Source organism: Hydra viridissima, unplaced genomic scaffold (genome assembly GCF_058129835.1).
Source record: "Hydra viridissima isolate aposymbiotic clone 2 unplaced genomic scaffold, HvirCarnegie_v1 scaffold_1, whole genome shotgun sequence".
In the NCBI taxonomy this organism is placed as follows: Eukaryota; Metazoa; Cnidaria; class Hydrozoa; order Anthoathecata; family Hydridae; genus Hydra; species Hydra viridissima.
Genome location: NW_028324300.1, coordinates 13,149,418 through 13,162,474, shown reverse-complemented (window position 1 = coordinate 13,162,474; position 13,057 = coordinate 13,149,418).

Genomic DNA, 13,057 nt, shown 5'->3' with positions numbered 1-13,057 from the left:
TAGTTTAGAAAGAAGTGGCAGCACAAAAATAGGATTTTAACTTTGATCCAGTTAAAATTTTTGTATATGTTATACAAAAATTAGTAAAACCATGACAAGGTTCAGCGATGGATATTGGCATCAAATGACAAAAGAGACCATTAAGTTATTTTTCTTAATGAACCTATTCTAGCTACAACCACACCTGGAATCTAATTCTTATATGCTGTTTTTCTTTTATTTTTATTTTCTTTTTTTCAGAAAAAAAATTATGATTGAATGTTTAAACCTTTTCTGCAAAATAGTTAGAAGAAACTTATTTGATTGGTTAAGCATTAGTGCCGTTGAGTTAAAAAAATAGAATGTTGGAAAAAAAGTCTTCACTAAATTCAATCTTCTCTTAATTTAAACTTTGTAACAAAATCTTCTGAAAAACTATTTAACCACATTTGGATTAAAAATATATATATTATTAACAACCATTGGGTATCGAAGTAGAACTTGGTAAAATGTATTGGTGAAATATCATTAGGTTTCATTTTGAACTTGAGAATTTATCGCCTAGTTGTTAAATTAGACGGAAAAGCTTCGTATAAATTAGATCAAAATTTACTTCTATCGGTATCAGAAAAGCAAAAATCCGTGATAACAACAAAATATAAAGAATACTGCAACTTCATGAAGGGTTGTTACAAAAAACTAAAGCTTTTTGTCTTTTGTTTATATTGAACAAAACACAGTTTTGAAGAAGGACATAAGTATGAAATGTGCTTTATCAACTTTAAATTCACTTTTTAAATAGAAACTGTTTTGTAAGTCTGACAATTAACTACCAAACCTTTTTAACCGATTTGCACCGAAGATTTTTATTCGATGGTTTTCTGAAAATCTCTGAATATTCTTTACGACTTATATAAAAAATAAATATTACCAACAAACAAAACATACTTTTTAAAAAATAATTTTTTTAAAAAATATATCCGACAAAAAAAAAAAGCTTAGATAGACATGTAAGAGAACTCACTTAAATTTCTACCAACTGATATAGAAAAAAATAAACAAAAAATTTTTATTTGGTGCATTGATTCTTAGATAGAAAAAAAACAAGAAAAAAATGACGAAAATTTGAGAATTTTTATTGAAATAACGAAATAGATCAAACTAATACTTTGTGGTGAAGCCACGGCTTTTGATCACTGCCTTGCACCGACGAGGCATACTCTCAAGTGATTGTAAGAGTTCCCCAGAAATGTTCTTCCATTGATTTTGAAGAATTTGAAACAACTCTTCTTCATTTTTTGGAGCTCTTGTTTTGATTCCATGATCCAATATACTCCAGAGATTCTCGATTGGGTTCAGATCAGGACTTTGAGCTGGCCAAGAAAGAACCACTAATTTTTTGTTTTTCAAATAATTTTTCACATTGTTTGCCGTATGTTTCGGGTCATTATCTTGCTAAAAGACCCAACTTTTATCTTTAAAGAGCTCATTTGCACTAGGTATCAGTTGATGAATTAAGATTTGTTTGTACATTTTACTGTCCATAATACCAGGAATTTTATACAAACGACCAACACTCGATGAAGTAAAACATCCCCATATATACACTTTTTTATCGTGCTTTACTGTTGGCTGTGTTACTAATGGATCGTAACGTTCATTATGTAACCGCCAAACACACGACCGTCCACTAAAGCGCAAACATAATGGTGACTCATCACTCCATAAAACATTTTTCTATTGTTCGATTGTCCAATTCTGATATTGCTTTGCCCATTGATGTCTTTTTTTCCAGTTACTTTCAGAAATAAATGGTTTTTTAACGCTCCAGTAAGATTAAAATTTCCCAATAGAATGGATCCTTCGAAGAACCGTCCGTTCGTCAACATCCAGTTTTAAATTTCTCTTTATATCAGCCGCTGTTATCTTTCTATTCTTTCGAACCTCTCTTATAATTAATCTGTCCTCTCTGGCAGTTGTTTTACGCCTTCTTCCGCTCTCTTCTTTGCGTTTAAAACTTCCCGTCAAATAATACTTGAACAAAAATCTTCGAACTGTAGTGCACCATCGATTCAATTTTTTTCCAATTTCATGGTCAGTGTATCCACTTTCATGCCATGCCACAATTTGGCCCTTTTCAAACTCAGTGAGTTGTTTTCTTATCTTTTTTTGAGTTGTCTGGCGCATTGTTCGACTTGGGTGCTTTGATAGAAAAAGCGACAATTGAAGCAAGAAAAATAATTTAGGATTACGTTTTCGCTCACAATAAATATTATTTTTCACAACTCGCCAAAAGTTTGTCCGGAATTCAACATGTCAAGCTTCAATTGACAAATGATAAAATGACGTAAACATGTGGTTGTAGTTTGCCCAAAGATGTTTCTAGAATATTAAAGATACACTATTGAAATGAATTTTTTCTTCCTGAAATAGTATTAAAAAAATATATATATTGTAAAGAATATTTGATTTTCATTCTTTTTTGTTGTAATTTTTTGAGAGTTTACGTAAGCTTTTTTTTTGTCGGACACTGTATTTATTTTGTTTTTTAAACCAACGTTCGTTTTAAAGAACAACAGGCACATGTACCATATAGGTAGCAATTTAAGTATTTTTTTCTGCCTGAAACATTGTATTTTTTTAACATAATGCACATCGTCATTCTTTTCAGTTAACTTAACGAAATGATTTTAGCCATCATTATAGTTTCATAAAATATCATAAGTTTACAAAAATCTCAACAGCAATTAGAAGAAAAAGTAATAAACATCATAACACCACAATAAAGTAATTTTTTTTAAAAGGAAATGATTTCATGTCTGTATATATGTGTTTTTTAAATGGGAGATTTATGTTAAATGGGATTTCTTTTGTTTCAGTAAAGATGTATTTCTTATCTAAATTAAAAAAGTTGTTATCATTGTGTGTATTTCCAATATTTGGTCAATCTTTTTAAACAAAAACAACAAACCTGCGGGTTTATCTAAATTATAAAGAGGTTTTTATGAGTTTTAATTTGAGAGCAATTAGAAAAAATGCCTCTACTATATGTTTTCTACCCCATATTTTATACAAACCTGAATAAAAAAAGCACTCTTTTAGCAGACAAATTACACACAAATGTGAAGTCTAACAACCATAGAATTCCATATTCACGAGTCACATGATATTGTTACTAAATTAGTTATTTGATGTAACTTTGAATCTTTAAAAAGCATAAAAACCACAAAAAGCTGCTTTACTTTAACCGTTTTTTCAAAGGCAAGATTCCTACTTTAAGAACTATATCTTTGCACAGATAAAAGATATCTTGCTTCTATTTTTTGTGCCTGAAAGATACATGTCAAGGCTTCATTCTATTAAATTTTGAAGCTTCCTTAGTCGTTAATAAGGTTAGAATAAAAACGTAAAGCATCTGTTATCTCTTTTTAAAGAGGCTTTTAGTGCCATACCCTATACTTTAGGTCCCTGTACACAAACCACAAGTGTTAGAGAGCTGAATTTTTGTCAGTTTATAGCCAACACATATATGTAAAGAGTTTTTAATTTTTTAAAAAAGTCCATTATCCGAAAGTGAAAAAAAAAACAAAATAGATTTACAACGGGGCTCCAAGTGCGATCAGTAGCGCAAAGTGCTATAAAACTTTAAATACGTTTTTCTCCATTGGCTATAGAGATTAGATTTTAATTTTTACAACTGGTGATATCTTAGACCTTGCAGATTAATGCCCCATCGGTCGTTTTTTTGGTCCTCAAAATTGAGGTTGGGACCATTTTTGGATAGGTGTGCCAATGTATGAGATGTACTGTTTAACAGTGTTTGGTTGCGAAATTTCAATTCTCTTTTTCTCTGTTCAAGAAAACCTCGAAACCTGAGCTATAGGATGTACAGACTCAAACGTTGATGCAACTGACACTACATTACTTTCATTCCATTTAACCACCACGAAATCACAACTTTAAATATTCGCAGTTGCAAATTCAAAACTACGACAACTTTTTTTCAAATGCTTTTATTGTGACTCAACGGGCAGTTTTCAGGCGGTTGTTGCGATTCGTTCCCGTTCCTTGGACGCCAATTGAATGAAGTTTTTCTAGTAATGGTAATGATGTAAAAAATTGCTAAAAAAGTAATGGCATTCCTTATTTTGAACTTGATTCATTTTATTTGAAAATTTGTAAAATTCTCTTTTAACGAGTGGCGTTACTTCTTCATCATCAACTCTTTTTGTTTCCTGATAAATATCAATTTAACAGCAGCATCCATCTATCAGAGCATCACAACATGCTTTGGAACCAACTTTAATTGGTTTACATTTCATGGATTATTTGCCATAGTAGCACATTATACTGTCGTTGGCAGAAAGTTTAAAAATCAATAAGGTTGCATTTTAAAAACTTGCAGTGTAAATATGCAATAGCAGGGCGAATTTTTAAAAATTTGTCATTAGGTTTTAGGTCTGTTATAGCGCAAAAATGTACGTTTGACATAAAGCTATCAAACCTATCACTTCTAATTGAGTCCTGAATCATTGTATTGCTAACATCCCCAGTTCTTTGCCAATACAATCGTCGTCTTGGCAATGAAGAGTATCCACTTATTAGCAACACAGTGATAAAACACGAATCTCTGCAGTGCTTGAGGAAAATGACTTCCCTTTTGATTCAGCGTAGTTCTGACTGTAATCTATTACCACCTGTAGTAGTTCGTCGGAAAAAGACAATTCGAACAACTCTCATTGATTTATAAGTCGATCAAACTCTTGAAGTTGGTAGTTTAATGTTTTTTCAGATGAACTAACAAGAGTTAAATCCTCGTATATCTTCCTCTGGGCGTACTTTTGTTTAAAAGTACCGAGTGCGGCAGCATCATTCCCGTCCTCATCATCATCTGATTAATCTCCTAATACTGCATGAGCCATAAGTTGATGGTTACTCATATGTGGAAAATTAGGAACATCATCTTCACTCGACTCCTCATCCGTGGCGATGTCAGTTGCATTTGTTAGAGGTTTAATATAAATAGCAGTCGTTAAGCCATTATTGTAGTGACAACAATGTTATTGTAGACATTGTAATTGAGAAATTGATGGTGCACATCTACCTATGCTAAATGAAATGCAAACTAAAATCAAAACATACAGATACTTTTATAACTACGTTCCTGTTGTTCGTTTAAACTAACATTTTAAATTATAGTTCCATTTTAAAAGTAATATTATTTTTAGTTTAGAACTATGAAATAAATGTTATTTTAGAACTATTTAAAAGATATATATTAAGATGAAAAATTTTAAAATCAAATATTTTAGTGAATAATTACTCACTTTCTTTTTAAAGCATTTCTTTCCATTTTCGAGAAAAAATTTGTCATGGGCAACAACAGACAATTTAAAATTACACGTTATAACCTTTTTAATCAAATCATTAATGTCATTGAAAGATAGACTAACCAATAGAATTGCTTTGTAATAGTTTATATGATATAAATAAATATCCGTTTAAAGTAACCTCAGACGCAAACGCGTTAAGGTACTTTTTAAACTTTTAAACACAAGAGTAGGAATAAATAGTTTAGTTTAGTGGAACAAAAACGTTCTAGCAATTAAAAACTCTTTAAATTTATCATTCTGAGTTTTACAAAATTAAGTAATATTAATAAACTGGAGTTTTTTTAACATTCCTCGGTATACACTATTGGTTTAGCTAAATTAGATGAACAAATGAATTAACAAATTTCTACATGTCCAGTACATTTTTTTTACTCCGCAGTTTGTTTACTCTCTATTTAATTGTTAATCAAACCCAAAATTTGGTTTATTTTTGACACCTCTCGCAATAATCAGCAACTATTAGTGAACTATTATATGAACCAATTTCTCTTGAACAAAATAGATTTTGATAAGATTCTTTATTACCGAAACATGCTCCCACGCTGTTCCTACTATGAGGCGGAGCTTTTTAGCATTTGTACATGGATATTTAGGGGAGTGGGATGGGGTGTTGTGTTTCGAAGGTTAGGCGGTGTAAAGGTAGCGCTCAGACTTATCTGTGTTAGTGCGCGTTATTGTCTTTACGCGCAATATTTCTCATTTAAATACTAATAATAACAATTCTTTTCCTTTAAGTATCGTTGTAGTTAATAAAAATTTCTCCACTTTAAACTATATAACAACTATTTCTAGCACTTTTTTCTTTCTTTCATTTTGTAAAACTAAAACTCTGGTCTACATCTTTTTCGTAGAATCTAAAAACTTTGTTATCACCTCTTTTCATAATTCAAAACTCAACTCCTAACCGCAATTTGTTATCAAATCACCTCTGCCTGGCTCCCTCATTTTATCCCGTTTTTCTTTTCCTTTTCCTTTTTTTTGTTAGTCGCTTTTTATATTGGTTATAATGTTTTGGGCGTTTGCGTCTTTTCATTTTTGTTACTGTGTAAAAAATTGATTAATGTTTTTGGGTGGTTGCATTGCTATAAACAGTATCTTGTTTCACTTAGAATTAACTTCCTCACATAGCTCTATTATTCAGCAAAAATCGTCCCTTGATTTTTCTCTTTGTCCGGTGAAAAAAAAAGTCTGGGGTGGTTGCGGGTTAAAAAATTGTGTGTTCTTTCTTAGCAACACATTAGTGGTGAGTTGGCGTTTGTGTAGGACAGTGGGAAAATGAAAGGTTATTTGGCAAATTAAGAATACGATAATTGTCCATTGTCTTTGTTTCACCTAACTTTGCACGGTTTGGGAAAGAATCTGCTTGAGGATACTTTCTTTTGGTCGACTTAATTGGGATACTGTTCGAGTGTTTCATTTTATTGGCTGTTTTGCGAGATGCGTAACGAGAAATAATAGAAACGGTTGGGGAGCAACGAAGCACCTCAGGTGTATAAATTTTTAACTCGTAATTTTGTTTATTCATTTGATGATTACATTTTTTTATTGTGGGGAATTCGTAAATTTTGTGGTTTTACCGAAGTCGTATATCGGTCCAATCTTAGAGTATATGGACCAATTATTTAAAAAGTTAATGAGAGAAACACGAATGTTAGCGTTAGTAAATGATTAAGATTCTATTTCCTTTGCCTATACGGGATTCAGTTGAAAGTTGTCAATAAACCATTTTGGGGTAAACTGTCTGCAGAGGTACCAATCCCTTTGCGAAATACCTAACGTTGTTCGAAATAAGTTAACACTAGTTCCGGTCTGAGGTTATTTTCTGGTTCCCAAATATTATTTGTTTGATCATAATCTTTCCATTTTATAAGAAACACTCTTTTCCCTCTTCGTGTCCAGTGGTTTCGTATTCCGTACCCTTCAAATAACTTAGCTTCCTTTAGTTCTGGCAAATCTATCTTTTCTGTATTTGTACTGGGAATTAGGGCTTTGTTTGTTTCTTCGCCCCTTTTACTGTTTTTTACTGATTCTCAGATGTTTCCGCGTTGTCAGATTCTTTGTTCAATATATGGATACCTGTTTTTGTGTTTAGAACGCTTTCCTGTTCTAAGAGGTTTTGGTCAGCTGTAATATTCTTAACGGGTTGGTGAAACATCTAAAGTCTGTGTGAAAGAATAATTTTTAGACTCTTACTACCATAGATATTTTGGACTCCAAGGTTAACTTGTGAAGGCTGTTTCTGTAATTTAGGAGATAGTCCCTTTTTTCTTTCTTTATTGTGAACCCACACTTTATCGCCCTTTTTGAATGTGGTTTCTTTTGTCAATCTATCATAACAATATTTACTTACAAATTGCGCTTTTTGTAGATTTCTTCGTGCTATTTCTTGAACTAATCTGACGTCCATAGGGAGTTTATCTTCTGATATGGAATTGACATCTATCTCTTTCCTTGCTAAATTATGGTCATTTATTGAGAATAAGGTATGTCGTTATGGTCTGTTTCTTCATCATTATGGAGCTGATCTGTTTTATTTGAAATTGAAATTGGGTTTGGTTTAAGTTTCAAATTTTTATTTTTAAAACCAATTATCCCGTTATATTCGGTGAGGAAATCCATCCCTATTATCATGTCATAGTTTAAATTATCTACTACGTATGTTCTAAATAAGTAAACTATCTGCTGAATTGAGTGCCCCAAAATTTCAAATTTTTTTACTTGTAGTTTTTTCCAATTCTCCTTTACCTTAGAAGTCCAAAAATCACAAAAAAATGTTTATATCTGCATTAAAACAGATAAATGTGAATATTGGTTTTTGATAGAAATCGAGCAAACAATATATAGTGGAAAAAATGTTTATTTAACAAGTAATTCATACAGTTTTAAGTTGTTTCTTTGTCATCTCCTTTGTGAGCTTTTTTCTTTTGTCTCTAGCAACTAGCATTACATTTTGCTTCATGTCCTCAGATTTGTGTGAGTTCACAAAATCTTGAATTAACCGAATATTACGCTCTCTACAATCATTGACGCACATACTGTTTTTTGCAAATGATAAGAAGACTAGGGGTGTTTTGGTCATCAACCCAACTCCCCACTTAAGAGGTGTCTATATGCAACCTTCAATAGAACTTAACTCTGAGGCCCAACAAGATCAAACAGCTCAGTTGATTCTTGTACTGTTGGAAGTTGGGGTTTGCTGACCTTGAATTTTTTTTTCCACCAAACTCCAACAGTCTATTCAACATCTTTACTTTTACTTCATAGTCTGAATTAGCATCAGCAAGAGCCAATAAAACCAGCTCCTCAGTAAGATACCATCTTCGTCTTTGCATACTTTTGAATAGAGCATGTCCCAGCTCTGGGTATTGCTCTTTAATATGATACACCTCTTTAAAAGCCTTAAGATCATTGTTTGGAGCATTGTTAGTAAGATATGCTTTCAAAAACCATGGAGTATAACAGATTGCAACAAAGAAAGAAGCATTTTCCACCATGGTTTTCTCTTCTTCATTGATGACTTTAGATATATTTGAAGTCATTGTGAGTTTAAGAAGATACAATGCATCTGCGATGAATCTTGCTTCATGGCAGACTCCTGGTTGGTGAAGAGAGAAGTTAGGAACTTCTTCACCTAGATAAAATACCACTAACTAACACAGCTCTTGTAATCACCTCTTAAAAAAGTACCCAACGTAATAGCTTGCTCTCCAAACTCTAGGGCTGCTCTGGCTGTAGTATGTAGAGGAGAACAAACTTTTAGTTTACTCCCATCAAATTTCACTAAATCATATATATTCAGAGTATCTTTAACATCTTGCCATCCTTTTTGCAGTCTTGTGTACAAACTTCTTCATGGACCCTTTGTCTTTTCACTTGTCAAAGCCTCCATGAAGTGTGCAATATGGACTTCCAATATATGCCTCCTGCAAATAAACCATAAATATGGAACATTAAGATTGGAGGCAAGAATGGCAAAAGCTCCAGAAAATATCCCAGTATTTGATGATGTAGTGTCACAACTAGAGGTCGAGTTTATTCAATAATCGAACTCAGATCGAATGTGTTTAGTTAATCAAATATAATTCGAATTTCTAACCTAAAGTTCGATATTTAAAAAGTTGCTGTAAAATAATATTAAAACGCTTAAAAATGGAGGACTTGAGAGTAAGGAGCGTTATTTGGAATTATTTTGATAGGCATAAAGTTAATGATACAATGTTTGGTTTTTGTAAAATTGGAAAATGCAGTCAAAGGATATCTTGTCCTACTTCATCTACAACTAGTTTATTTACTCACCTGAGAAGTTATCATAAGAAGGAATAAGCAGAGCGTGATAAAAAGCACAAGAAGCAAAAAGAATGAAAAAGAAAGAAAATAAAGCTGGAAAACAACTGTCAGTTAGTGTCACAGATCTGTGGGCTAAGAAAACAGCATGGACGTCCGATCACGAAAAAGCTAAAGAAATAACACAAGCTATTGGGCGCATGTTGGCTTCCGATTACCTGGGGTACGATTTCGTAGAAAAACAAGGCTTTCAGGCACTTATGAAATTGGTTGTTCCTTAGTATCATATTCCGAGCAGGACCAATTTTTCTCGCAGTGTTGTGCCAACTATGTATGAAAATTTGAAACGAGAAATAATTGATTGCATTACTACTGAGTTTGTTGGCATGCCATCCTATTGCTTTTCCACAGATATACGGTCTTCTCGCGCACTGGATTCCTTTATATCACTTTGTTTGATATATTTAACTGTTGATTTTCAAATGCGATTATATACACTGGAGAATAAACCATCTGTGGCTGTGTCACATACGGGTGAAGCAATTGTATAATCTCTTGAGAAGTCAATTGAAGATTGGTCGCTACCTACAGCAGTACTAATATACGTTCATCGAGACAATAGTAGTAATATGAGAACAGCCATGAACATGTGCCAAAACTTAATGGACTTACCTTGCTTTGCTCATACGCTTCAATTATCAATTAATGATGCAGTGTCCGAAATCGAAGGCATGATTAGTATGATAGCGAAATTTAAAAAAATCGTCTCGCATTACCATCATAGTATTTAATCATCTCCATTGCTGTATGCACAACAAAAGCAATTAAAAAGAGATAAACGTGAGGTCATAATGAGTGTATCAACGCGATGGAATTCCGACTATTACATAATTCAACGCTTTATGGAAGAGAAAGCGCCCTCATCAGCCAAAATCGCATTAACTGGTAAGGTGGAGAATCTCACTACGAACGAATGGAAACTTGCCGAGGGTTATGCAAAGATTTTAACTCCTTTTGAACAGGCTAGCGGAGAGCTGTGCGGTGAAAGTTACCCAACGTTATCTATTAAAATACCAGCTTTACATGTATTACACCAGAATATGTAAGGTTTCATCAGTGATATTGCAAATAGAGGCTCTGGAATTTCACTGGCGCGGAGACTTGTGGCATCTTTAGAAAGAAGATTTCCTTCTTTTGGCGAGGTGACATAAATAATTATTTATATACCGAGACTCAGTATGTAAGTGTTTATTTCAGAGTTTTATCAATCTTTTTTCAACATTCCCTGTCATTATCAATCACGCACTAATTTTTAATTACCTATTTCCGCATAGAGCTTTCTTTAACTTCAATTACATTACAGACCATGGCCATACTCATCTAATATATTAATATCTAGTTATCTATGTTCCTTGAACTATTTGACAGCTTCTGTAATATTTTATTAGGTTCAGCCAGATGCAGTTTGTACACTGGTGGATCTCAGGTACAAGTCACTTTACTGCAAACAACCTGAGAAGCTGGCGGCCACCTTTAAAGCTTTATGAATTACGCAAAGAACTTCCAACAGTACCAGCTTCAGGACCAAAACCAGTCCTATTTAATGTTTGAACAGTATGGAATAAAAGTTATAACTTGTGACAGTTATTGCAGCACCAGTGTCCAATAATAATCTCTTCCACTGATCATTTACTTTTCCCCATATGCATAAATTAGATAGGTGCGATATTGGTGTTTTAGTATCTAATTGATAATTTGATTAGATGCTGGAACTTGGAGCACGTGTGTGGGAATGAGGGGTTTATGTTAGATAAATACCATCATCACGACTGGACTGGGAACAAAGAAAGGTTCATGAGGCTGATTTATTGCAAAATTTATTTCTACTTACATGGCACTTGGTGAAGGTTCACCATTATTGCAATTGGAGACATAATTTTCCAGTAGTATTATTGGATTGGTTTTGCTCACTATAGATTCTTGGATTGGGTTAGAACTTTATATAAAAGAAACATCGTAATTTAATTTTAACCTTTGCGGTCCAATGTCCCGCGTGACTGTACATCATGAAATTGGCGTTGTGGTCGAATGTCCCGTGCCACGGGATATCTACTTTGTTGATGTTTATAGAGAAAAAAATTTCTTTTTAAGCTAACTTGGACAATTTACAAGGTTCAATTGGTAATATTATAGTGTGTTTTGAACTTAGTGCTTTTCAGTAGCATTTTTTAAACGTCTAACCTTACACTCTTAGAAATTTTTGTAAAGATTTATTTACAAATGGCAAGGAAACGTTATACAACTGAAGAAGTATTGAAGGCATTGGATGAAACAAGTACTGAAAGCAACAGTGAATACTTTTTTAGTAAATCTGAGACTGAATTATCAGAGATATCAGAGTCACAGGAAGATATGGAACTATATGAAATTAACGATAACGGACCTGCTTTGAACATAGGATGGACAAAAGTAGTGCAAGATACTCCATCATTTGAAGCATCGCCATTCACAGTAACAAATCTAGGCCATCAGCATTCAATAAACTTAACACGTGAACTAGATTTTTTCAAGGTATTTTTTACTAATGAGTTACTTGCAGATATTTTAAATGAAACTAACGGTATGCTAAGTCGAAAATTGAAAATAACGATTTGGAATCTCATTCTATTTGGCATAAATGGAAAGATGTAATGCTTGAAGAAACTCATGCTTACTTTGGTACTATTTTGAATATGGCTCTGAATGAAAAACCAAGTATAAAAAATTATTTTTCTCGTGATTGGCTGAAATACATGCCATTTTTTTCAGCAGTTTTCTCTCTAACTTGGTTTCTTCAGATACATTGGATGCTGCACGTATTCCCACCATCAAATCCATCTAATGAATTGAGTAGAAATGCCAGGAAAGTGTATCGTGTTGTTTCAGAAATGAAAAGTTCCTGTTCTAGAAATTTTGTTCTATCTTGTAAAATTGAGATTGATGAAAGTACTATTGGATTTAAAAGTAGAGTTGCATTTCACATGTACAATCCACAAAAACCCACAAAGTGGGCCGATAGTGAACTACTGAAAGTTTGGTAAGACCTATAATGCAATTTACAAGTCGAATTGTCTTGCATTTGAGTGATGAGCTTTTAGAGGCTGCCCAAGGTAGTGGTAATCACTTATTCACTGACAGATATAGTAGTTTTCCTCTTACACAAGAGCTCATCAAAACGAACATACTAACTACAGGGACAATAATGAAAAATAGAAAACAGTTACCTGAAGATATTAAAAAAACTCAAGTCAAAGAAGCGCGAAGTTTCTGCATATGTACACTCTTCCAATCTTATGGTTTTGGCATGGCAGGACAGGCGACAGGTTCTGATGCTGAGTACTTTCCATGATTCAACAACTGAA